A 25,358-nucleotide genomic window follows, 5' to 3' on the forward strand; every position below is an offset into this window, starting at 1 on the left:
GCAAAGCGGGACCGCGGCATCGTGGGGTTAGCGTCAGCCCGGATCTGGTGGGGTTGGCGGAGAGGGGGATACGGCACGCAGGTGACGCGGGGGGCGTCACGAGTTGTGATAAGTAACAAGCCTCGTGTACTTCGATGTGGTGAGGCTGGCAGGCGAGCAGAGGCAGTCACAGCGTTTCCGTTGCCGAGGTAGCATTGCCTATCTCTTAGTCAGGAGTCTAAGAATTAATTCCTTGCTCCGTTCTTTTCACCTTCCAAACTTTTTTTTTTAATCTCGGGGTACCCTTTTTTCCCTCCCAAAAGCTTGGCTGCCTTACCTGCTGAAGGAACTAGACCTTGAGGGTGAAGAGTACTTTGCAGCAACTGTACGGTGTCGAGCACAAAAGGGTCTTGGTCTTTGCTGAGTTTTGGGCATTATCAGGAAACCAATTCTGTATCGGATTAGCCCATGCACGTGACAGTTACTTTCTTTTCAGAAGCTACTGTCTGAAAATATCCCTGCTGACTGTGTCCCAGATATGGGTTTCATCTCGCGCTCCCTTTAAGAGCTCTGGGTCCAAATCTGAGGCTTCCCCTCTAGTACGGTGAGAGTAACTTAGAGGTGGTGATGGGGCTTGTCCCACCTGTGCCTCTCTCCTGCCAGGTCTGGGACTGGCTGGGGAAGTTTGTAGCTGTCTTGTTAGTGCTCTTAACTGCAGAGTCACTGCTGGGTTTGGTACTCTGGGCAGGTCTGTTCACATAAAGTGCTTTGGTTGTTGGTTTTCCTCTTTTTGGTGTTATGTCATGCAAAACAATTAAGTGCTATTAGAAACATACTTTTTTCCTGTTTTACTGTAATTAGTTATTTTGTTGAGGTATTTCTGTTCAATATTTTGAAAGGACAGTAAGTATATTGAAATCCCATCCTAGAATACCTCTGATGATACTTGTGAGCAAATTTAAGTCATTAAACTTTCAAACGTTTCAAAGAAGGGTTCAGGAAACACCGTGGGGACACGTGAGTCGTCCTGTGCCTTTTCTGCAGGATTCATTTAAACAAAGCAATGTCATCCCAAAACACCTTGGAGGGGTTAACATGTTCTTTTCCCTTGCTGCTCTTCTGATATGATTTGGAGGTGTGTAAATACTATTCAGAAACATTACTTGAAAGAATACTGTGCCACTTCTGGGATAACACATGCCCTTTATTATTTCTCCTGTTTCTTGTGCAGTGTGTGATTTTTGCCCCTTCTTATTTCCTTGTTTCTTTTTTCTTAGCTTATCCATTTAATTTTTTGTCTCTTCATTGTCCTGCTGGATCAGTTGCAAAGTGGGAAAAAACTTAAGCTTTTCAGCTTGTCATAGGAAATTGGCGAGTGATAGACTTTACATCAAGTTTGAAAAACGGGAAGCATGTTTTACAATACACTTGTTATGTTCATAACTGCATTTCTGTGGGCAGCCTCCAGCTTGCCACACCTTCAGTGTTTTCCGTTGCTCATCAGCACGTTCAGTCTGGAGATCAGACTGCTGGGGAAGTCAAATAGTTCCCCAGAAACTCATTCTTGTAATCAGTGATCAGCAGGGTGAAGGAACAAAGCAGCTGTAATTATTGCCCCAAATATATTTCTCAATCACAAACACGGGCAGAGATGCAAACACTTCAGTTCAATTTTTATCTTTGCTCAGTTCAGTTCCATTCAGCTGCGTGAATGGTACGGGAAGCTTGCGTATTGTTGCACCTTTAGGTCTGTGCAGTCAATGTAAACCACCCCCCCACACACACATACCTTAAATGCTTTTCTGTTAAGGGAGAAAATTTCAGTACTCTTTGGATATCTTTTAAGATTTTTGATTATTTATGAACCATATGCAAAGTTGTTTTCCTGAAGATAGAATGGATTGTTTTCCAGAAGTTCCTGCTATATTTTTGAGTAGCAAAAAGCTAAATAAAAAGCTCTGTTTCCAGCATTTTTTTAATTTTTTTTTTTTCTGGCCATGCACAGTGCTTGTCCCTGTGTGGACATAGGCAAATCAAAGTATTTTAAAATGTTAAATTAATACTAAAGAAAATATTTTGATAGATTTAAATATTTCTTCCTTTAAGACTACTCTAGATCTGGTCTGATGGACAGTAATAGATTTGGTTTGACCTGCTGGGGTATTCCTAAAATGGTTGATGGTATTACTCTGTGGAGCTTCTCAAAGGGAAATAAAATTGGTTTTTTTGCTTTCAAAAGCACATCTTGTAAGATGATATGCCAGCAGCATGCAAGACAGAACTACCGATTCATTTGGTTTAATTAGATAATACGTGTGATTTCATCCTTTTGACTGCACTGAAAAATAATCTGTAACAAAACAATGCTGCTGTCAGCTCCTTCCCCTGTGCAACAAGCAGCACATGACATCCTCCAGGCAAATTAAAACCAAATCCACTCCCAAGGGCTATTCTGGAGGTGCTAGTTCAGTTCATAAAATGGATCTTGGCAGATATAGACCATTCATGCTGAGGAAGGGCAGCACTTTTAAGAGGCAAGAAGGCAGAATGCCATCGTAGTCTTTCCTCCCTTTGCAACAGGGAGGCTGTTGGCTGCTTCCACAGAGCTACAGCCTTGACGTACAGACAGGCTTTTGGTCAGGCAGTGGCACTGTAAAACAGAACGAGTGTCTCGGGCTCCTGTTGGAAGCACCAACCTGTCTCTCTGACAAAGTCCTTCCACTGGGCAAGGTTCCAGTTCTGTGTAGTAACCACTCAATTTGGGATGATATTCTCACCCAAAACTTGTTTGGGTTGATTGCAAGGATAAGAGGACAATAGATACATCACCTAGATGAATCCCAGACTAAAACATCCATTCTTCCAGTAACAACTAGGGTGAATAAATATCTGTGCTTTGTTTTTTTCATCCAAATTTATTTTACTTTATAGCATCAGTCTCATGCTTGACTTGTCACAGCTTCCAATGGTAAGATTTAGTTTGATACTAGGTGGATATGCTAGTAGGTGCATACCTGCTCCAGTGAAGCCTTTTAACTATTTCAGGGATTTTCCCAAAATTTGGGATAAACTTGACACAGAGTTATGTTGTGAAGACATTTGAGGTAAACTGCTAGAAATCTAGGCACAATTTCTCACCTAGTCAACCCAGTCCATTCATGCAAGGCTGTGAAGGTTTTATGTTTCATACTGGCTGTATATGGAGCTATTGCTTTGAAATTCAGCTGTTGCTAATGCTGTTACTAGTAAATTATTTTATGATTGTGCATTAAAAACCCCCTGTCTCTGTGGAATGGTAGTTTAGGGACTGGGCTTACTAAGATTTATTTAAGGGTTTGACTTTTTCATATCAGTAATTCACTGAATCTTTGTAACTGTTGTCTGAAATGTACTGAAATATGGTAGTTCTAATTAATTGGGATAGATCATTCCAGTTCCAGTAGTATTGATCTATAATTTATTTCTTTCCAGCAAGTTTGTGACATCTAAGCCTGGGTAGATAATGATTAACCCAACTCCGCGCACTGTACTATTGGTAACTGTAGTTAGTAGTGATGTAATGATTATAGGGCACCATAATAATATTCTGGAGGGAAGGTAATTTGTAGAAACTACTGGGGCTATGAATCAATGTGCAGGTGGAAATAAACAATATTCAAGCAGGGGGAAAGAAAACTAGGAAGACCTGTTTTAACAGCACAAGTTTTACAAACATTATTTAAAAGAGCTACAGAAACATGGTCTTATTTTCTGTTCTCTAACAGATTACAAAATTGTCATGGTAAAGATCTGATCAGAACCAATCAAGTTCTAACAGGGCAAGAGGAATTTCTACTAAGGCCATCAGATATTAATATGCTGTAGATATTTGGTGTTTCACCCCGAGACTGAATAACTGAGCTAGTATTTGTAGAAGGGTTTGTTACCAGTTGTGGGTTTGGGGGATTTTTTGTTGTTGTTTTGTGGTGGTTTTTTTTTTTTTAAGGATTCTGAGTTTTGACAGTGATGTCAGTTTTGAATTTGCTAACCCAGCTCAGCTGTTGGGGATGGGGCAAGCAAGGCCTCATCCCAAATTATATATTTTTCTGACTGGGTGCTATTCCCAGAGATATTTGGCAAAATGTGCTTCCTACTTCTAGTGACTTTTGACAAAATGAGGTAGCTGATTTTTTTTTGAAAACGTGGTTGTAAATTTTTTAAAGACATAAGACTAATTTCAAATTACAGTGTGGTCAGAAGATGATTAAAACATGAAAATACTTCACCAAAAAAGGCACCACATTCTGTTATTAGAGTCCAAAAAAGGGTAGTTTTAAGTTTAAAATGACTAAGCATATTCTAGAGTGTAGGTGTTTCTTTGAGAACTGCTGTTAGGCTTATGTTCCTGAGCATCAATGCTGAGCAAGTGTTTTCCAGCCAAATCTGAAAGTTAAATGCCAATATAGTATTGTGTAAACCACCTAAACAGACTTCTGCGATTGCCTTTGTGCATTCACAAGAGTGTTAGCCACATGAAAATTTATACTGCTTAATGTTCCTGTCATTTTAAAGTAAGTTAAAAGTTCATTTGCATTAATGCAAAAGCTACATAATGTCAGGGTTGCAATATTATGAAATAGTAGCAGCGTATGGTTACAATGCTTTTGGGCAGGTATAGTGGTGCTTCAGTGCCTTTCTTTGCATAGTATTTTATTCTTGTGTTTATGTTTTCTTCAGATATTAACTGCAGAACTTGGCTGGCTTTTTGCTAAAATGTTGGTCACTCCAGGCAATTTGATCTTACTGGAAAGTTATCTTTCTTTGAGTTCTTTGCCATCTTGCATTATTTTTATGCTCTGAAAAGTCAATGATACTAAACTTGAGACTTTAGGGTTTGCATTTACTTTTTGGTTTTCCATTGATGATCATTTTGTTTCTCCTTGAATAAGATTATTCAGAAAGAAAAAAACCTAAAAGCAAACAAGCCACCAAATTTCACTTGTGGAGCGTTGTTAGTAAAGCAGGTATGCCCTTGCTTCATCACGCTGGAAGATGATGTTTTTCATGCTGTGCTGTAGAGGATGACTGAGAACAAGTGCCATGTGGCTCAGTGATTCCCCTCGCCCCCCTCACCTCTAGTCATGTTGTGCTCACGTCTGTAAGATGGGAGAGTGCAGATGATGTAACACAGTCCAGCTGTATGCAGGAGCAGGTTGCTCAGAGAGTTTGTGGAGTCTCTGTCTGTGGAGGTCCTGAACACCCAACTGGACAGTCCTGGACAGCCTGCTCTTGCTGATGCTGCTTGAGCCCAGGGGGTTTGGGCTAGATGGTCTCAAAAGGTCCCTTCCAACCGAAGTGACCCTGTGACTTTGCACCATTCAGACTTTCATGTTAGTGCGTTTACTAATGAGCGAGGGAAAGCTGCTAGCTTAGAAGCGTTCAGACATTCTTGTGAAATACAGTGCAAACATTGCTGCCCTGACCTATAGAGTGGGGCTGATGGCAGTTCCTGGCTCTGATGCCTGCATGGTGCCATTGCTGAGCACAGATGTACAAACTAGGAGTGCACGGAGCAAGGAGAAGTTTCTGGAAGTTAAAATGGAAGAGTTTCCTGCTTTCTTTGCACTATATAGCCTTTCCTTTAAAAGCTATTTCTAGCAGGATACTTCATACTTTTTTTTATTTAATGGTATGTCTTTGTTTGTATAGCTATGTTGTAATTTTCTTGTGTAAACTTTCGAAAACAGGGGATGTATCTTTAATGTAGTGGTCTGTTTTGGGGTCTACAGCCTGCAGGCATTAGTTGAGGCCTTCCAGTTCGCTGACTATTTAGATAAGAGCACCCTACTGCTAGAGTGGCTCCAAATGTCTGCAGTTAGTTCCTTTGCAGAATTAATGTTCATTACTGTGATACCTGTTTTGTGGTGTGGTAATAGGGAAGCTGCTAGATAAATTTGAAGATAGATTTGTGTATGCAATACAGTTTGTTTAAGGTTAAAATTGTGGAGACCTTTTGATATTTAGACACTATTGTTCTTTGAAGTTGGCCTATCACTTTGAAAAGTCACAAGATGTGATCAAAAGGAATGTATACAAAAAGTGAGGATCAAAAATGTATAGTAAAACTCAGAATATCTGCTAACATTCAGCTGGCCAAACATTCCTCTCCCACTCCCCAAATTAGTTGAAATGATGACACCTCACAGCTACAGTCTAATCTAAATTCAGCTTTTTCCTAGTCAAGGAAGAAATAAGTTACAAGTATCATGAGCAAAGAAATCTGATGGCAGATTTTTACTACTCTTTCTATTAATGCAGGAGTAATAGGCAGGAGTTCACAGCTTTAGCAGCCATCTTATTCGAAATCTCTTCCATTGCTGCTTGATAAGGCCAAGATATATTGCCTTGAGCAAAAGGGCATGGAAGATCTGGCTCTGGAAGGTATGCATTCAACATTTTGAGTATAAAATGAGATAAATACAAAGAATGCATATTGCTCCTCCCCACCCAAAAAAACCGAATAGAAAAATCAAAGCAGATGAGGCATCCCATTGGGCAGGAAGATTGGGATTTTCTGAGTCTATTATAGAGAGGAAAGAAAATAAAACCATTGAAGTGAATTAAATAAAAATAAAAAGACCACGATTACATCAGATTTACATAATTGTCCAGATGGACAAAAAGAGTCATATATACCTGAAATTTATAAGATCTGATCACACAAATCAGAAATGGCAACAAAAGGTGTCCAATGAATCAGAAGCCAAAGGCTAGATGATAATTGCCTGGGGCAACATCAAAGGCTGCTTGGCAAGGCAGCAGCCAAAGGCTAAATGAGGTTGCCTGGAGCATCAAGAACAGCTAGTACAAAGGCTGGTTTGAGGGAGACTACTTTCTCACTTTCTGTCTTCACATTTCCTGAAAAACCCCTGACACTTTTACCTCTTGAAGGGCATGTGTATGACTCACATCTGGTCTCCACTACTGCATATTCTTTGCTTTTTATGATACCTGCAGATGGAAACAAAACCAAACTGTTTTCAACTTTGTGACCACCTCTGGCTAAAAACTGAAAAGCTTTACAAAGGAGAATCCAAACTTCCTTTGCTTTGCTTACATATTTATTACAATTAATCCATCTGAAGAACTCCATGTTCTGTTGGACGCTCAGCTGACAATGTTTATGTGGGGTGAGGGAGAAATTCTCCCCACAACTGTACATAGAGGTTAAGAGTGACCATCTCTTCTCCAGTCTGCTGAATGGCACTGCCAGTTTCTATTGGTCAAAACCCAGGTGTTACTTCAAGCTTTAGCTGTACATGCTGGAACAACTCACTCCTCTGTCATTGCTAACAAATCTGTCATAGTTGCACAATTAAGCATAAATGTTACAAAAATAGATAATTTATAACATTTCAGGGGGCCTTAAATTATTGATTATTCAGAACAGAGATCTTTTAAGGACTAAGAAAAGCAGAAGTAAGGAAGGGGAATAGTAGCACCAGGGCTAAGCATGCTGCTTGATGCAGGGCCAAAAAAATCTCACCTGCTGCTACATGTGTATATATATGCCACTCTGAAACCTGTCTTGGGTGAAGTGGCAGAGTAAGAAGGGCAACATAAAAAGAGTGACAAAGGAAGTAACTTTTTCTCAATTTCATGATGTACAGTACAGGTCTTGATCATCATTAGACTCTCCTGTAAGCTTTTCCCTGATGCGAGGTTGCTGGACCTTGGCTTCTAACCAGCTTAAAACCAACATGAAGAAGATAATGGCAAAGTAAGAGCTTTTTGTGATACTTGGAGCTGTTGGCAATAAAGAGCCATACCATTAAGAGCTAATGCAATGAAAGCATCCGCATGTCATAACTTTTTCCCTTTCCTCCCCCTTACAATAGGTATGCAGAGACTTCGCCTGTAGCCTTTTCTCCTCTGAATGTTTAAGTTGAATTATAGGACTTCATTCTAAAATAAATTGTAACTGGTTTGCAACATATGTATCTCACTTGGTTTCAGCTGGATTGCTGCAGATCTGTGTTACTGTAAGGAGCATCTAGTTTAAAAATATCGTGCTGAGAAAAAGCTGGCCTTGGTCTCAAACTGTGGTATTGATCTCTGTGTGCCTCAGGGAATCAGGAACAATATGTGTATAATGTGTACCTGAATTGAGCTATTTGCACACTGTAGTCTTAATCATCTTAATGTTCTTGTGACTACTACTAAGTACTGGCCTTCAGTAGTAGCTTGTGGAAACCTGCCTATAAGGCAGAAGATTTTTTTTTATTATCTGCTTGTTGTTTTTTGTGTGATGCCTTTATTTTCTGTCCTTCTATGTAGAAATGATAAATAAGAGCCTTTTCCTCTCTTTTTATGTATAGTTAGGAGAATAATCATGCTACTGAGACTGTTCCTAATGGTTCCCAGTGGAGCTCCTCCAAGTTTCAGATTGGTTATATTTCATATTTTAATATTTTTAGTTACCCTTGGTGCAAGAAGTAGACATATACTAATGAAATCTGCTGAGGCAAACTTACGAAGCATTCTCTACTCAGGGAAAAATCAGAATGTAATATGGAAAGAATTAGAAAACTTTAAAAGTTAGGATGAAGTTTAGTAGTACAAAGTACAAGGTCATACAAGGTCATTTAGAGATTCATATCAAACATTTCTACCACAAAATATAGATCTATCGTAGGAAGTAACAGGAGAAGGAAGAAGATCTAGGTATCTGGTGGGTGATCAAAGCGTAACTGCTATGTGTCTGTTAAATAGGTCGGTGGGATACTAGGATGCATGTGTTTTTCAGTAGATACAGGAAATACTAATTTTATTATACAAGGCCACTTCATGCCCATGCAAGTAGAAGGTACCTCCTATGTCACAGAATATGCAAATATTTTTCTCAATTTGCCAAACAACTTTCAAAATAGTTCAGTGAGTGGCTGGCTCTCTGTGGGTAATCTCAAGGGGTCAGATGATAATCTTGGTTGTCACAAGTTTCTGTGGAATGCTTGTTCAGTTAAATAAACAACTAATCTGAAATGAGCAGTGCAATTGAGAGCAAATACACTGATTTCAGTTGTTGAAACACATATCCTTATAAATTTAGCAAAGGATGTTAACGTGAATAAAAATGTAGATTATGACTGAAAGCTCATTCAAAGGAAATGGAAAATTGCACAATGGTTTTTGATATTCTCTAGCCAGGGATATAAATTAGTTTAATGATGTTGGTGTGGGATTATCTCTGAAGGGAAGTGAAAAAGGGTGAAGTTTGCAGTGTTTATGTAAATGCATGCATATAATTTTATCCCATGTTATTGGAGCCTGCATTATTGTCAGTGGTAACTATATGTGTCTTACTGAAGATATGAATTATTAGCATTAAATACTAATTGCACTAGCTAGAACAAGGAGGCCTGGTACTGGCTTTCCATTAATGTTAGTTCTCTTTTCTTTGTATACTGCTACAGTCTCTTTTGTTTTTCTTTCTTTTGAAATAGGTTTAGTTACTGCAGTTAGCTGAACAGTGACAAACTGTGTCGTGGCATTGTGTTGAAGACCGATACCTTCTGAGGAGAGAAGAAATCTGAAATTTTCACACGTGTACTGAAATCTGAAGAGACAAAAGGTAATACATTATAAAAGGGTCTAGTTTCCAAAGTATCCTTCACTGAGGCACGTCACTAATTCTGTATTATGGCCTTTCCCTGCAAAAAGTTGCTGGCTTGCTTAAAACAAGACTGGTGCACTTAGAGGCTGCCTTGCTACGTAAAATGGATAATATGATATAAGAGAAATGTTAGTAATTGATCGTGAGCCCATTTTTCATGAGTTTTATGTAGGGTATGGAGGAGTTCCTACTGTTGCAGGGGGTCTCTCAAAAAGTAGATGTTACAGGCTGTGCCATGTTTACTACCTGTCCTGAAAATTAAAGAGTATAAAGAGGTGCCAAAGGAGCAGGTGAAATGTTGGCAGGCAGCTTACAGTCCAGAATGAAAGCAGTGTAGGGTTAAAGGTCTCAGTTCCACTAATCCCAAAGGTCCCTTTGCCATCATTAGTCTATGTGGGGCACCTTCATGCCCCCCATGTAAAATCTTAGAAGAATAGCACTGCCTTCTTTAGTATCAAGAATAGCATGAAAAGAACAGCAAGAACATAATGTAGCAGGACTAGCAGTAATTTACTCCATATCTAAATTTAAGATAAATAATACTTTGGAGCAAAAAAGTTGTCTTGTATTCTGTCTGGGCTCACTTTAACCAATGTTTTGCTAGACACAGCAAGTATGTGCAAGAATGTTGGTTACAGGAGAAACTGGGGATTCTAAAATGCCGCTTTGTATTTTCACAATTTCACTCTGGGGACACTATAAGCAGAGAAGCTTTTAAAAGTGTGAACAGGGTGATGCTGTTTGGTTCTTTAACAGCAACATAAGCCTCATTGAAATATTTTTCTCAGGTTTGTCTTTGCAGGAAAATTGACCGCAGTGCCGTACTGGAATACCTCCCCAGAGTAAGCTACAGCTCCTGGTGGTCACATTAGTGTTGTCTTCGTCAACCACACTGGGGACAGCTCTGACACTCAGCCCGTTGGTACAGATTGACTTCTGTCCACAAGGTCAGGTCCATGAGATAAAAACTCTTTGATAAAAGAAGAAATCAGTTCAGCTGACAGTGTAGACTCATTTGGTAATAAAAGTCACTTTAGTCTGGAGTAATGAATAAATTAGTTATTAAAAAAACAAGACCGCTGGCACAAAGTTAACATGTGGTACTTAGGAGATGAGCCATTTTTCTAATTATTTTTTTTCTGGTTGCTGCCTTTGTGTGGACTTATGGAATACTTTTCCTTTACTGACTTTTTCCTTAATCTGCTTTCATCAGCTGGACTGACATACTTCTCCCTAAAATCTTCAGAAGAATGACCTGCTTGTCATTCCCAGTGGAGCAGGACTCTTCAGCTGACTTTACACTTCTGGTCTGTGATCTCACTCTCTGCTTTCAATTATTGGAAAGAGTGGTTCCAGGAAAATGCATTTCACATGCTCTCAGCTTTGCTTTTTCTTACACAGATCAATGATGCTGCCGTAGCTTATGATTTCTACGTTACTCTCATCTAGGTTTCTTACCATATCCCCTTTCTTTCCTAGTACAGCCTGTAGCAATGAGTAGGTCACAGAAGTATTAGTACAGGCCTAAGCCCATGGGTTTCCCAGAGTGGTTCATATTCAAATACTTGGTTCATACAGCAATGAAGGTCCATGAGCGACATTTTCTAAGGAAGGGAGTTGCCTGTTGCTAGACAAACAGCAGTTAAAACAGGCAAAAAAAGATAGTCTGAGGAGGACAGAAGATATGCTGAGAAGCTCTCAATAAAACCGTGGATCCTGTAGAATATTCTTGACCAGATTTCTTAGAAAAATAAGAAAATACAATTTATCCAGTTGAAAACTGCCTATGGTGTCAAAATGACTAAAACTGAAAGGAAAGGAAAATAAAGCAATATATTGCACAGAAGTATGTCCCAGCAAGCTCTTGAAGGGCAGGAGACAACCTTGACAAAAGAGAGAGGAAATTAATTCTGATTACATTGTTAAAATGGTGTCACCCTGATTCCCTAACAGCCTTGTCCTTGGTTCAAATAAACAAACAAATCCCCCACTTTAGTTTTAACATTATAATAAATCAGGAAATAACAGTAGATAGATGAGGACTGACAGATCATAGGATTCCAGGGATCTGATCTGAAGCAGATCTTGGGGAAACAGAAGTGATGGCAAAGGGTTGGTGCTCAGCAGCATATTCCAGGGTTACAAGTGACTGCATTTCTGGGTTTGAAGCTGTACTTCAAAGTGAAGGATGACCTTGACTAATAAAAGTTTCAGCACGGTTTGTGCGCTCTTTTCTTGGGCATCTGACACACCGCAGAGTCTTCTGTCAGGGTAGGCTATTGCATCAACCGTTACCCTAGTCTGAAGCAGCCTGACCGTAGCTGGGTGCAGAGCTGCGCACACAGCACCACCTGCGGCAGTGATTTCACTGCAAGTGTTAAATGGAGGAGTCCTTGCATGGTGCACACGTGGTGACTCCACTCAGTTGGCTGATGTTAGCGTATCTGGTTTTGAACGTTAGTTACGCAAAGTTAGAATTAACCTGTTAGGAGAGTTGAATTCCTGATGGTTATTTGTTATGCTAATTTTTATTTATTTATTTATAGAAGTGGATGTATTCTTATCTGTATACTGACTTTATTCTCTGGTAGGAAGTTCAGTGGCAGTGTGATAGTTACAGTATTATGTCCAAATTTACCTTCCCAAATACAGGATAAAAAGACAAAAATAATGTTATTAGTTAGAGTTAAAAGCTAGTGTTATGCTTTGCATAAAATATAGCAAATACAAGATCACTGAATCACATTTCAAGGCAGTTCTGGGCTGGCTTTTTTCAATACACTGCTTCATAGCAGAAGAGGCTATAAATCGGTTTATGGATGTTTATGGGCTCTCCCCTATGATCCATGTAATAAATATGTAGGATTGAGAAGCAGTGGCATTTTTCCAGGGTTTTTGCATGTACTTTTTCATACTTGTTAAATTAAAATGCAGGAAATAACAAAGGGTGTATTTACTTGCATGTACTGAAATCTGTAGATGTTACAATTTATTGTGCTGGGTTTACAATCTTGTACTTCTATGACTATATTAATTTATTAACTTTGAGGGGTTGGACAGCTGGATTTGGATTAACTGGAGTTTAATATTTGGAAGAGCTGGCTGTGGTCTTTGTTTTCGTGTATATCTTTGTGTAACCTTGGAGATTGTTCTTTCTCTTCTTGTTTTCTTTTTTCCTTCTTTTTTTGTTTTAATTTTAAGTGTGGGGTTTTAGGGTTTTTTTTTGCCTTGAAATAAAATTAAAGGACCTCAGTAGCTCTGAGGACTTAGACCTCCATCTCCCTGTGCTTTAATTTCCTAGGAGAGCTTCTGCTGGAAAAGTATGATCTGGTATAAATTCATTCACTCAAGAGCACTTGAGTCTTTAAGATGCTTCTTGGTTTTTTTTTACTTTCGGTTAATGGTGATTAATAATTGATTTCTCTCTCTACCATGACTTCCCTTTCCAGGAGAAAAAAAGTGATTTGACATTTTACTTTTTAAAAAAGCTTAAACTAATGAACACAGTAAATGTAGGCATAGTGGTAAGCAGCATCCTGACCTAAAGAAGCAATTAAAAATAAGTCACCCATCTCCAAGAAAGATAAAAATAATATTCAGTAAGAGTTGTTTCCGCAGCTTGAAAGCAAGAATAAATTTCTTAAAGCAAAGTGAGTGCTATAAGCACTCATTTTTGTGGAAGGGGAAAAGAGCCTAAAAATACTTATTGCACTAAAAAAACAAGAGCAAAGGCTGAAATAGCATAATCCTTTCCTCTTCAAAATATGGAAATGGGAAGGAACAGGGTAGGGAAATAGACCTTTAAATACTGAAATTCATTATCTTAAAGGAATTGCTCTGAAACGGCACATCGGTGGTTTTAATGCTGGCAGGAGAGTGTGTCTGTGGGAGCATAGAATGAAAATTATACAAATAAGTTGTGGAGATCACTTGTCCACATGAAGTGCCCAGAAGTACATGAACAGTGATATGGCTGTCCTCATGCCCTCCAGGACAGTGACCTACCTTGATTCTCATGAATGTCTGAGCTGAAATCCATATTGCCTTCCTGTTGTAAGCACTGTGTGACCATGCTGCATGATTTTAGGGCCTGACCCAACTCTCACTGAAGTCTGCTTTTTACTTTAATAGCAGATGAATTGGGCCAGCCATAGTTACTTATGATCCCTGTCAAAAAAAGTACCCGTTTCAGTTACTAGTGATGCCCTTTCGGTTTTTAGAAGTATTTGGTGCTGTAGTGAGGCCTATAAACACCAGATTGGCTTGCTGTCGTGATGGAAGAATCAAATTTTTTTTTTTAATGCCTAAAAGAATGGGGTCAACCTCAGAGCCACAGCTAGCTTGGAAATTAAGTGGCACCTGAGCTGGTCAGGGAGAAAGGAACAGACTGCTTATTAGAAGCACTAGAGGATGGAGGTCAAGGCTGAAATACTGGCACTGTTGAGTTCATTGAATTGTATGTTGACTTCATTGGAGGCAGAATTTCACTTGAGATTTTCCTGAATAAGGGAAATTCTTTGAGCAGTTGACATGTGTCCACCCTCTTGTCATCTCTCCCTCATTCTTCTCCCTTCTCCTTGAATTTGAATATTAGAAATTGTTGGATAATTTATCACTTCTTTTTGAAGCATGAGAAAACTTGGCAGAGAGTACAAAGTTGAAAGTAACTCATTCTGTACTTTCAGTACAAACTGAAAGTAACAGTTTCAGATCCATGCTTATCGTTAATTTTGAGTAAAGGTGATTTTATTTTCAAACTGCTTCTCAGAAAGCTATCTCTCCATGTGACTAACAGGACTTCATGGACACGGCAAGCCTCCCAGGAGCCCTCAGGGAAAAAAGCAGCATCACTGCAAGTTGCGGAGTCATCCAGGGGAATCCAGTGACTCTACAGCTATCTGTGTAGGAACTTGGTTGCTTTGTCTGATTGCATCACCTGTGAAAGTGTCACAGAATCTGAATTATTTACTTGATCTAACCAGACCCCATCGCTTGCAAAGGAAATCTGACAAGTAGCAGAGAACAATATATGACTTAAGGTAATTATTTAGGGTTTCCAGTTCCATGTAGATTTGCTCGAACTGCTAGAGAATTATAGATTGGAGTTTAGTCAAAGACAACTGTCAGTTACATTTTCTTGATATTCATATTGAAGATTTTAAGTGGTTCACAAAATGCTTTTTACATTTTTAAATTGCTTCATGAGTATGGATCAATCAGAAAAATATAGCAGTAATGAGTTCCTTTTAATAGCAAAGAGCTCACTAATTACCATGCTGATTATATAAACCAGGTTTTTAGCCAACAAAAAAGCTCCTGCAGGCAGTGTCCTTCCACCTGCTGAGGGGTGGGCAATTCTAATTAAAAAATAAGAGGAAATAATTTTTCTTTTTAGTTTGTTTCAAATCCTAGGGGAAAAAAGTGTGCTCACTCACTTTCTATATGTGACATCATCTGAAATTAGTAGATGCTTCCACAGGTCTTTGAGAAGACTACCACCCCCAAAATTTAAAAAATAGCTTACCATAAACACTGTCTTTTTTTCCATTCAGAAGGAAGGTGTTCCAGGTGTGAGGTTTAATCTGGGGCCCACCAGTGAACAGGTGTTTGCCATTGATTTCATTTTGGCCAGGATGTATTTTCTGATTTCTTTCACTACACCAGGCTCTGTTTGGCAGCAGGGTGATGAATGCTGTGCACTGATACCCAGCAGGGAGTCTCTGGCTGTCCACAGACATATTATCAGTGGACTCTGGAGAGCTGTCATCAGCTGAGTTCGTCAGCACAAGATTCCCCACACTCTCACATAAGATGAAATTCTCTTGTAGGCAACATTAGCTATGCTAAAATGAAACTTAAAATGAACATCTGAAAAATACCCTGGGTTCTCACCTATTGCAAAGCCAGGGAATGGCCTACTGATTATGGCATTAGGCTGGAGTTTGAGAAACCCGTGGGCTTGCGGGCAGCTTCGGCAAATTGCTGTCCCTCTGTGCCTCATCTGGAATGTGCCTTATTAATACATGAAAAATCAAGAGGTGCTTAGAGGCTGAGGCTAAATAAGGTAATAAGGTAGACTTTAGGCAGAAAGGAGCAAAGGAAAGCAAGTCTGAAAGCTTTTCTTATTTTTTCTCTATATTCTCTATCTTTCCTTATTTTCCAAAGGAAAAATGAATTTTGGGAGATGCGTAAACCCCTTTCCCTTTAGATAATTTGGAGGAAGAGAGAGGGAACAGTGGAATATCCCTTGGGGCTACTCCCTGATCTTGACTTAGTGAGTGCATGCCATTCACAGCACTAAGGCAACCTTATTACTTCCTAAAATAATGATTTCCTGTTGGATTTATGGCTATCACAGATTAGATTGTTGATGCTATGGAAATAGCCATTGACAAAAAGTTCATTTTCACAGTTTATTTATCTGACTAAGGAATTTCTAATGCAGTTTGACCTTTATTCTGAATCAAGATGCTTTTTTTTTTATTGTGGGTCAACTGGGAAAGGTTCATAACACATAGTTTAGAATCTATAAGCAAGGGTGTTGGAGGTGATGCTGAACACTTAACAGTAAGACCTGATGCAAATCCCAATTTTATCTAAAATAATTGCAGATTACAATGTTATTCAGTATTCAGTGTCTCATTTTAAATGTGTGTGTGTACGCTCAGCCTTGCTTCTTGTGGGTAACTATCAGAAGTTCAGTCCTTACTCATGTTTCAAGCAGAGACCAGGACGTGTACAAACTGCTTGCTCATAAAAATACCACATTGATAGCAGAAAAGTCTGTGTGAAACAACACGGGTCGCTTTTTCCACAGTTGGTTTTGTTTTGTCCTGTGGATAAAGAAGGAAATTCACTTTTCAGTCCTAGAAAACCAGTATTTTTTGTAAGTGGTACAATTCTTTAAAATGTAAATAAGAATCCTCTGCCTTCCTTTTCTCTGTGGGAAAACAGATTATTACCTTTTCTCTTGGAATACTGTCATTCTAAAAAAATCTTAAATTTTAATAAGAAAAAAAATGAAAATATGGATATTTCATTTTAATGGGATAAAATTGTTTATTTGAAAATCAGGCACAGAATATTAATGTTTTTGCACAGAGAAGAATGTGTAAGAATTGTATTATTATACATTTTATTTAATTTATTCTGCCTGCAGGTACTAATTTAATTCGTTTTCATTGATTTAAGGAATGCATTTGAGCTGAATTATTATGCTTAAAGGCATCAGCAAGTGATATAATAGGACTGTACCTGTAGTTCAGAATGAAAAGATAAAAGCAAAAGAAACTGTTATTCCTAAGGAGACTTAAAAAGGACAGGAGGAAAGCCCCATTTAATAATGGTTCATTTTCTTCCTTTTTAGTACAGAGCGATAAAAGGAAATAAATTCATGTTCCAAGCCTCAGACATAGTGTAAGTGTAAGGTCATTTATGAGGATGTTATCTTCATGGGTGAAGAAAAATTTGTCAGAAGTTGTTATTGTTGAAAGTATGGAAAGTGGATTAAAATATCACAGGGAAAGAACAGATTGTCAAGATGACAGAATAAACCTGTATACCTGTTTTCCAATTTTCATCTCAACATGAATACACAGCATGATACTAAGTTTCAGTGAAAAGAAACAGAATATATCGGTCAGCAGCTTGGTAGGAAGGGAATCATATTTTTATAAAGCAGATACTGGGTTTGATAAAACAGAAACACATTCCTAAATTAGTGGTTGTGTTCTGTGTTGCAAAAACTGTTCTTGGACAATGTCCAATTTTTACATGGGCTGTACGAAAAGTCCTGGAAAACCTCTTTTGCAAATACATGTCACTGTACAGATTTCCGATCATTGGGGATTTCAGGTAAGTTTCGAGAAAGGCCATTGTACCATTTCTGTTGGATAAGCAGTATATTGAAATATAAGGGCCAGCGAGCAGCATATGAAAGGGAGTTGGCTACATGAATAAACTGCCAGTTTACAGTGTAACTTGGAAGAGCAGTGTATGAAGGAAATAGGTTCAGTCACATGTATCTTTATGGATACAGTGAATGGGATGAGATATCGGAGGAGTAATGAGAGCACGATTTGAAGATGAGATGTGAACAAGGGTGTGCAGAATGAATGCTACTGATGCACATGTCTATGTGTATCGGCAGGGCTGATGGTGAGAGAGAATATGTATAGATACCTGTCTTGATTTTGAGACAGGACACCTTGCTTGAGAAACTGAAGAGGAGAAAGGTAAAATTCCATAACAGCATTGTCAGAAGTGCTGGTAGGAACAGAACAGCATTTTTACTGGAGCATATTTATCAACCATTTCATACAAAAGGGGGTTTGAACCTTCACCTCTAGATGATATTTTAATTATTCCTCTAGTTAAGGGCAGTTTGACTCTCCATTTCAGATGTAGTATAAAAAAATAGCATGATTTTTCTGCTGTTGCTCTCATTTCTTGCACTGTCTGCCATTTGACTTGTGCATTGTTTCACTGTCCAGTTAGAAGAAAATTATGTTCTTTTTCTCAACCAAAAGGGAGAGTGTCTTAGGAATCAGTCCAGTTTACCAAGTATTGCCATGAGATGTATGAGCCTGCCGATGCCAGTTTTGGAAATTGTCTACTGAAAAGCATGAATTGTTGAGACATACTTTAAAAAAAAAAAAGAAAGAAAAAAAGTGTGTTTTCACTGAAAAATATAAATTTTTGCATTTGTAGTGTGACAGCTTCATTATTATGGACAAATTAGGACAATTTCTTATGACATTTTCTGGGTAACTGTGCGTTTTCAATTTGGCTTTGGGAATATACTCCTCAGCAAATCTATCCAAAATCATGGCACAGTACTTCAGTTATACAGTAATATAAATCCATTCAAGAAGCTGTCTTGGCTTGAAGCATGGCTTGCTTTTTACCTACCTGTTGCAATTCCATTTGATTTGCTTTCTTTGCCTTCCATCCCCCCTCATAAGCCATTTTCCTATTTCATTGAGGAAAGAAATGAGAAATGTAAAATTTGAGAGAAAAGAATATTAATGGATGTATTGACAGTTGAAATGCATTTGAATTACTGTTTTTTATCTTTCGTCACTAGTAGTGCTTAATACCAAATTCTCCAGAGCCATATTATTAATACTGTTTTCATTTTCATTCCTGTGAGAGAGAAGTATTTTACTCTACAGAGTTTTCCTTCTTTTTATTTGCATAATTGTCTGCTTTGAATGTAACCATAACAGAAAAACCTGTTAAAGGCATCATCTTTCCATTCATGCATGGCCCCTACTGCATATATTCAGCATCATTAGGATTTTTATTTTTTTTTTAAATTTGCAGCAGTCTTTTGAAATAGCTTTTTTTAGATTAAATACAGTGTGGTAAAATAATAACTACACCTTTCCTCTTTCTCCAGGTGTCCTGTTTTGTTCTTTTCTTTAGGTTGGGTTTTTTTGTTGTTGTGGTGGTTTTTTGGTTTGGAGGATTTTTGTTTTGGTTTGGTTTCCTAATTAACTTCTTTTACTCACTACACTCTATTACTTGGCTTAGGTATTTTGGGGTGGAGGGAGTTGGTTACCCAGAGGTGTATTTTGTTAACATGTACTATGTAAATTCTGTTAAGTGGTCTGTGTCAGCAAGCCCATAATTTCAAAATATTTGTTTAAAAGGGCCTATTTTACACTTCTTTTTCTCTATGGTGACTCTGTGCAAGGCTCCTCAGCAATCTCCTGAACAGATTCCCTCCTTCCTTTGGGAAGGGGCTTGATTTCTGTTTGAGAGAGGAGAGGGCACTGTTGACAAAACACACTGCTCTCAGATGTCTGGCTCTGGAATTCTCTCCCCTGTTCCCGTGGTCAAAGAGCATCTGAAAAAGATGTTTTGGATAATGTAAAGAAAGGTAGATTCTCACTGGGGTTTTTTTGTGGTATGTTTTGGTGCATCGTGCTTCTGTGTATGGAGAAAAGGAAATGTAATTTGGATTTTATGAGTTTGAGTTTTGGTTGTACTTTCAATGGCTGTGGGCCATAAAACACTTGGGCTAGAAGTATATTTATTGATCTCCAAGTAAATAATAAAATGTGATCATTTTCTATTCACCCGAAGAACTATGTGCTGCATGCACTGTTCTTCTCCTTTCAGGAGTTCAGGAATTATTTTAAGGAAAATTAACTACTTTTTTTTTTTTTAAAAGAGAATATTGAGAAGGAATTAAGCACCGTAGTTCCACCAGCTTGAAAATTGTGGAGATACATTTATTCAGATGAGGTTCCCTCTTGAGCTCACTGATATTGATGGGACCTTTGTAGTCTGCACTATGATCAGCTCTATGTCAATTTTAATTATAGCATTTGGCACTAAGCTGCTATGCTAATGGAGCCTATAGTAGTTCCTTAGGTACACTGAAAGACTTTAGTGAATCAGACTAGCTGTTTTAGTTCTGTATTTCGCTTTCAGAACATTTCCTCTGTGTTTCCCACAAGGAACATCCTTAGCTGAATGGTGGAAACTTTCTATAGCTTATGAAAAATGCCAGGGTTTTGTTATGCTTTATAGTAACTTGCTGTTTATTTCTTTGTGGTATCACAAATGTTTGCAGAGACCCACTTTGACAGATAATAACTGATTTAAATAGTCAACATCAAATACAAAAGGTTTATGAATACTAAGCAAAACATCTTGACAAAAGGTGAGCAGACTTTGCAAGGGTGAGATAGTCTGCATGTTTCAATGTCTTTCTTAGTGGAATTGCATCTTTACTTTCAATTTCCTCTTTAATGTAACATACATTCTGTAAATATTGTTGCTACTGACAAGAACATCAATTCATGTTATTCATAAAGAGACTTTCAGTATTTGAGGAATGAATAGCAAGCAGGAGGAACAATTGCTTGCATTTTTATTTCTTAACTTACATCCTTCTGCTAAAAAATGGAAGCAGAGACAATTTATGCTTATCAAACACATACTGCTTTTGGGAAAAGGACTGATTTTTAGCAGAAAACAATATGCAAGTGAAGGGAGGTAAATTTGTTAAAGTACATTTATTTCCTTTATGTATTAGAAATTGCTTGCCAAATAAGATTAGGGGACTGAAGTATTTTTGCAAGAGTTATAAAATTAATGGTTGTGAAGGGATCATTTTAACAGACACTGTATTGAATAGTTTTGCTCAGAGTAATTGGTGTAAGAGGTGTGGATGTGGACGTTCCTGTGGACAAAAATCTAGTTAAGTTTAGTCACCATAAGTAAAGCAATACTACATATGATTGTATGGCAGTATCCAGTAAACATGCTTTGCGTTCAGTCTTCGTCCTTGCCCTGCACTTATCCATATGCTTTACTTCACTGAAGTCAATTGGACCATGTGCATACTTCAAATCAAGTGGGTGCACAAGTGTTTGCTGAATTGGAGTCTTATTCAATGTAGTCACCAATGTGAGTAAATAGCAATTTCAGTAAAACTTGAGGGCTACAGTGGAGTGTTGACACTATTAAAGAGCTGCAAGTCCCAAAAGAAGGGTTTGGGATGTGGGTAGAAAGTAGCAGAATGACGTCATGTTGGAGCACACTTAGTTGGTGTGGGAGGAGCCCTATGGAAAGAAGATGCAGTGTATAAATGTGTATTTCCCATTTCCAAGTCCAGTGCCACCCTGCTCTGCCACTCTGCCTAGGTCCAGCCAGAGCTGCATCTCTCAGAAATGGAAAATGCTTTCCTAAAAGGCCGTTGCGTAAACGCTAAGGAAAAGCTATTAAAATCTTTAGAGTGTGGAGCAAGTTTATGGTCTCAGGGCTGGAATAGGAAAGTTACTGAGTACTTCCCACTTTCTAATCATTACAAATTGCAGGTGCTTGTCACGTCTGAGGATTTAAGTTAAAATCAGGGAAAAAATTGAGTCATTCTGACTGCAACTTGGCAAATTGCCAAGGAAGTCTAGGCAAGAGTTACAGCTGCATTAAACAGCTTAGTGTGGTGCTATCTTCTGCTTTTTTCAGCTGGAGAAATTGCTTTGCCATGGAAAGCAGAGACCACCAAACCCAGAAATCTTTACGAGTCTTGTGTATACACCAAGAGACACTGGGAGTGCAGCAATGGACCATGAAGAAAGCTCTACTCCTGCCTTGGTAGCTCTGGAATAAGTGAAAAAGATATTTTGTTTCTGGTCTTTTTTCTTCTTTTTTTTCTTCTTTTTTTTTTAAATTTTATTTTTAAGGTCTGTTGCTTTTCCAATGCCCAGAAATGCCTTCCCTGAAAGCGATAAAATTTGCATTCATTTCTGCATTTACCACTCTGTATGCACACATGTGCATGTAATTTTCATGCATAAACTGGAAGGAAAAAGTGGTGTTCTATTTTACAGTTAAGTTTAATCTGGCATGTGTTACTTGAAGAATAATAGCTAGCGGTATTGACAATGATGCATAAATACTTTGTGGCATGACTGCAGCAGTGACATTGTAGTTCTGCTGTTCCCTATTGTTACTTTAAAAGACTGATAGCAGAGATGGAGTGGGAGTGAGTCCCTCCTTTATGAAATGTGCTCTACCAGCCAATACTACTTTTGTAATATGAGTGCAAATCCCTAATGATTATTTTACTCTGTTGTCCTTTAAATAACAAAACATATTCAGCCCTGTATTTTGCTAATTACCACAGCTGTCGAAATGGATTTCCTACTTGTTTGGAGTGTGCATCAGGAAAAATATATCAGTTTCCTTAATGATACTTGGGTTTACTCTGCTTGTCAGAGGGGTAGTCCAAGTGTGATGAGATCTACTAATTAGATTTTCACAATAAAAATGGTATTCCAGCATTTCCACTACAATATGCTTCTCACTGTGTCTTTTGTGAAACATGCACTGAATGATGAACAACATGCAGAAGGGAAAACAAGCACCTGCTTCCTGGAAACAAACATCCCTGAAATGTATTGCTTCTTTTAAGATGAGATGTTACAGATTGGAAGGGACAAAAATTATTAACAGAGCGAATACTTTTTTATTTTCCATTCAACTCTTGCTGTAAAAATAACTTTTTTTCAGCATTACAGATACATATAGATGGAAGGGCCTGTTCAAAATAAGTATGCAAGAGTTCTGCTTAATGATATTCAATGAAGCCACTTTGAGAGCTGCAGTCAGGAGGACATACAGTTCATCATTTTTATTGGGGGTTTGTATCACTGACAAGAAAAGTTGTTCTCCCTCTCTTATTTTTGTGTGAGTGTATGAGGTTGCTGGTCATGGGAAGTTTAAAGTCCTTCTAAATATGCATTTCCTTTAATTCATTAAGAGACTTTCGTGTTCCAACATATCCATTACAATGACAAACTGACGCTGTAAAATTAAAAAGCCTGCAATTACTCACTTGGTTTGTATTTTAATCAAAGCTATTGTAATATGACTCTAGGGAACCATAAATGGCAAAACTAAGGGTTTGGGATTTATGTGGGACCTCTGTATACAGAAAGTCTAAGTGGAAGGAGCTAGGGAAGAACAAAAATGCTGGATTTCTTCCCTGCATCCGGGAAGGACAGTTTCAATTGTAGTTTGAGCAGAGCCAAGTCTCTGGCCAGCTCAGGATCAGAGAGATCCAAACAAACATGTCTTCTTTCTTTATTTTGGCTTTTGGACATTGATACCATCCAACGAAACCATGCTGGGCCCATACATTATTTTTATGAATGATCAATCATTCCGTGAAAGACCTTAGAAAGTAAAGCAATATAGAAAACATTTCTGCATGCATTGTGTTTGTTAGGCAGGCAGTAATTGTATCATTTACTTCTCTTATAAAACAATGTGGATATGTGTATGGGTGCATGTTTGTGTGTAGGCAGGAGAGGAGACAAGTGTATGGCTCCTGATTTGTGGTTTGTGATTTCAAGAAGAATTTTCTCATTTCATGTAAAGCAAGTTTGAGTCATTGCCTGTATCTCTCAGGCTGCAGAGCTCTGACATCAAAAAGTGAGCAGCAGTGGGTGTAGCAAGAGAGTGAAGGTTGTTCATACAGCGCTAGAAGGTGTTTCCACTGCACTCTTAGTGGAATTGCACCTCCTGTACTTGCTCAAGATGTGCATTTTGGGTGCCCTTCCCTGTGAAGTAGCAAGGATAGTCCATGTGTCACAAAGCAATTCTCTCAGAATTTTTATAGGAAGTTTTGTGCTTTTCTGTATTGCCTACAAAATTTATACAAGACTGTATAATTCTGAAGGAAGTTAAATGCACAAAACTGCTCTGAAGCTGGTATGGCAGCTGTGCCTTAGAACTTATTTTTTGTCTCCAGGATTTACATGGACACTATTGTAGATTTAATGAGGTTTTGTCACTTGCATGGCAGATATGAACAGACATTCTCATTTTGGACCCAAATCTATCTTTACAAAAGATGGAATAGAAAATTCTTTAACAAAGCCAGCATTTTGGAGTCGCTTTTCCTTCATGGAGTTCCCCTGTGGATCCAACTGAGATGCCCCAAGGTCACCTGCATGTGCAGTAACTAACCAGGCTTTCTTTGTAGCTTTGTGAGCAGCTGGAATTTGTATTTCCTTCTCAAAGAATTTGCAAACCTGTGAGAGACTGAAAGAGTTAATGTCTCAAACATTGTGGTGGGGCAAGTTCTGCTTAAAGACAAACCCTGCACAGCAAGAAACCAAGGTGAAAAGCCCATCAGCTCAGACATCCCGTGCTGGAGGGTGTGCAGCTCCCTGTTCTGATAAGCTGTTCTGATACAAAGATCAAACAATGGCCACATTTGCAGGGAAGGAGAAGTTACTTCACAAATGACCCCCAAGCCCAAAGGCTCACAAACTGCTCATTAACCTGAGGAGTTTGGGTGCCCGCCCCAAGGAGGGGCAAGGTTGGTAAAAGGACACAAACTGAAGCCCCGGGGTGCGCAAGCCCACCGGGACTGGACCCCTTGGCTGACTGAACCAACGCTGGACCTAGGACTGGTGAAATCTTTCTCTCTTCCTTTCTCTCTCTCTTTCTTCTTTTCTCTTTCCTTTTCCACAATCCCTACACCTCATCCATTTCAAGATATAAACCGTTGACCAAGTCTGAGACTAAGAGTGGATCCAGCTGCCCCTAGACCCTTCTCTGAGGAGGAGTCTGGAAACCAAGGGGGTCTGCTCTGAACCTCCTGACTCAATGGGAGGGATCTCCTTATTCCCTGAATTGATGTATATGGTTACATGGTTTACAGAAGTAGTCCTATGCCAATTCCTGTTGTGAGAAACCCTGCCAGCTACTACCAGGCCTCCCCAGTTCAGTTTGCTTCTGTCATGAATAAAATCTTTAACTGATCTTTTGGTGTTGTTTCACCTTAATTTAGCCCGAGGGAATTTTGAATTAAACAGGACTCCCTGGTCTGTCCAGTCTGGGTCATGACAAAACCCCCCATGGGGTAGATCTAAGAGGTTCACTTTAGAATTTAACAAATGCAACACTCACAGTTAACCAGTTTCTCTTGTTCTCAGCTTGGCACCTGATGCATCGACCACCTTGTCAATATTTAAGGTATCATGAAAGAAATGGGCTTCCTATATCTGTGAGCAGTTGCAGGTACAAAGTTGGCCAGAGCCCAAGTACCAGTCTGTATGAAGTGGGAATTGTTGTGAGTATTTCACAGACTATTACTTGCTAAGCTGATCATAGCCTTTTCTCATTCAGGCAAATCAGAGGTATATTTTCTCATGTTCAGAGCATTTTCTGTTTGTCAGCACAAAGCTCTTCGTTGTGTGAC

The 25,358-nt window shown here is 38.7% G+C and overlaps 1 long non-coding RNA gene across 1 annotated transcript; it reads left to right on the top strand.

Moving 5' to 3' along the window:
• Positions 1 to 9,465: 9,465 nt before the first annotated feature.
• LOC104842603 lies at positions 9,466 to 21,888 on the top strand. Its single transcript, XR_775487.1, has 3 exons — positions 9,466 to 9,589; positions 10,434 to 10,578; positions 21,611 to 21,888. It is a non-coding gene; the product is annotated as an uncharacterized LOC104842603 (long non-coding RNA).
• Positions 21,889 to 25,358: the final 3,470 nt, after the last annotated feature.

This window comes from Haliaeetus leucocephalus, unplaced genomic scaffold (genome assembly GCF_000737465.1).
Source record: "Haliaeetus leucocephalus isolate CR32 unplaced genomic scaffold, Haliaeetus_leucocephalus-4.0 Scaffold92, whole genome shotgun sequence".
NCBI lineage: Eukaryota > Metazoa > Chordata > Aves > Accipitriformes > Accipitridae > Haliaeetus > Haliaeetus leucocephalus.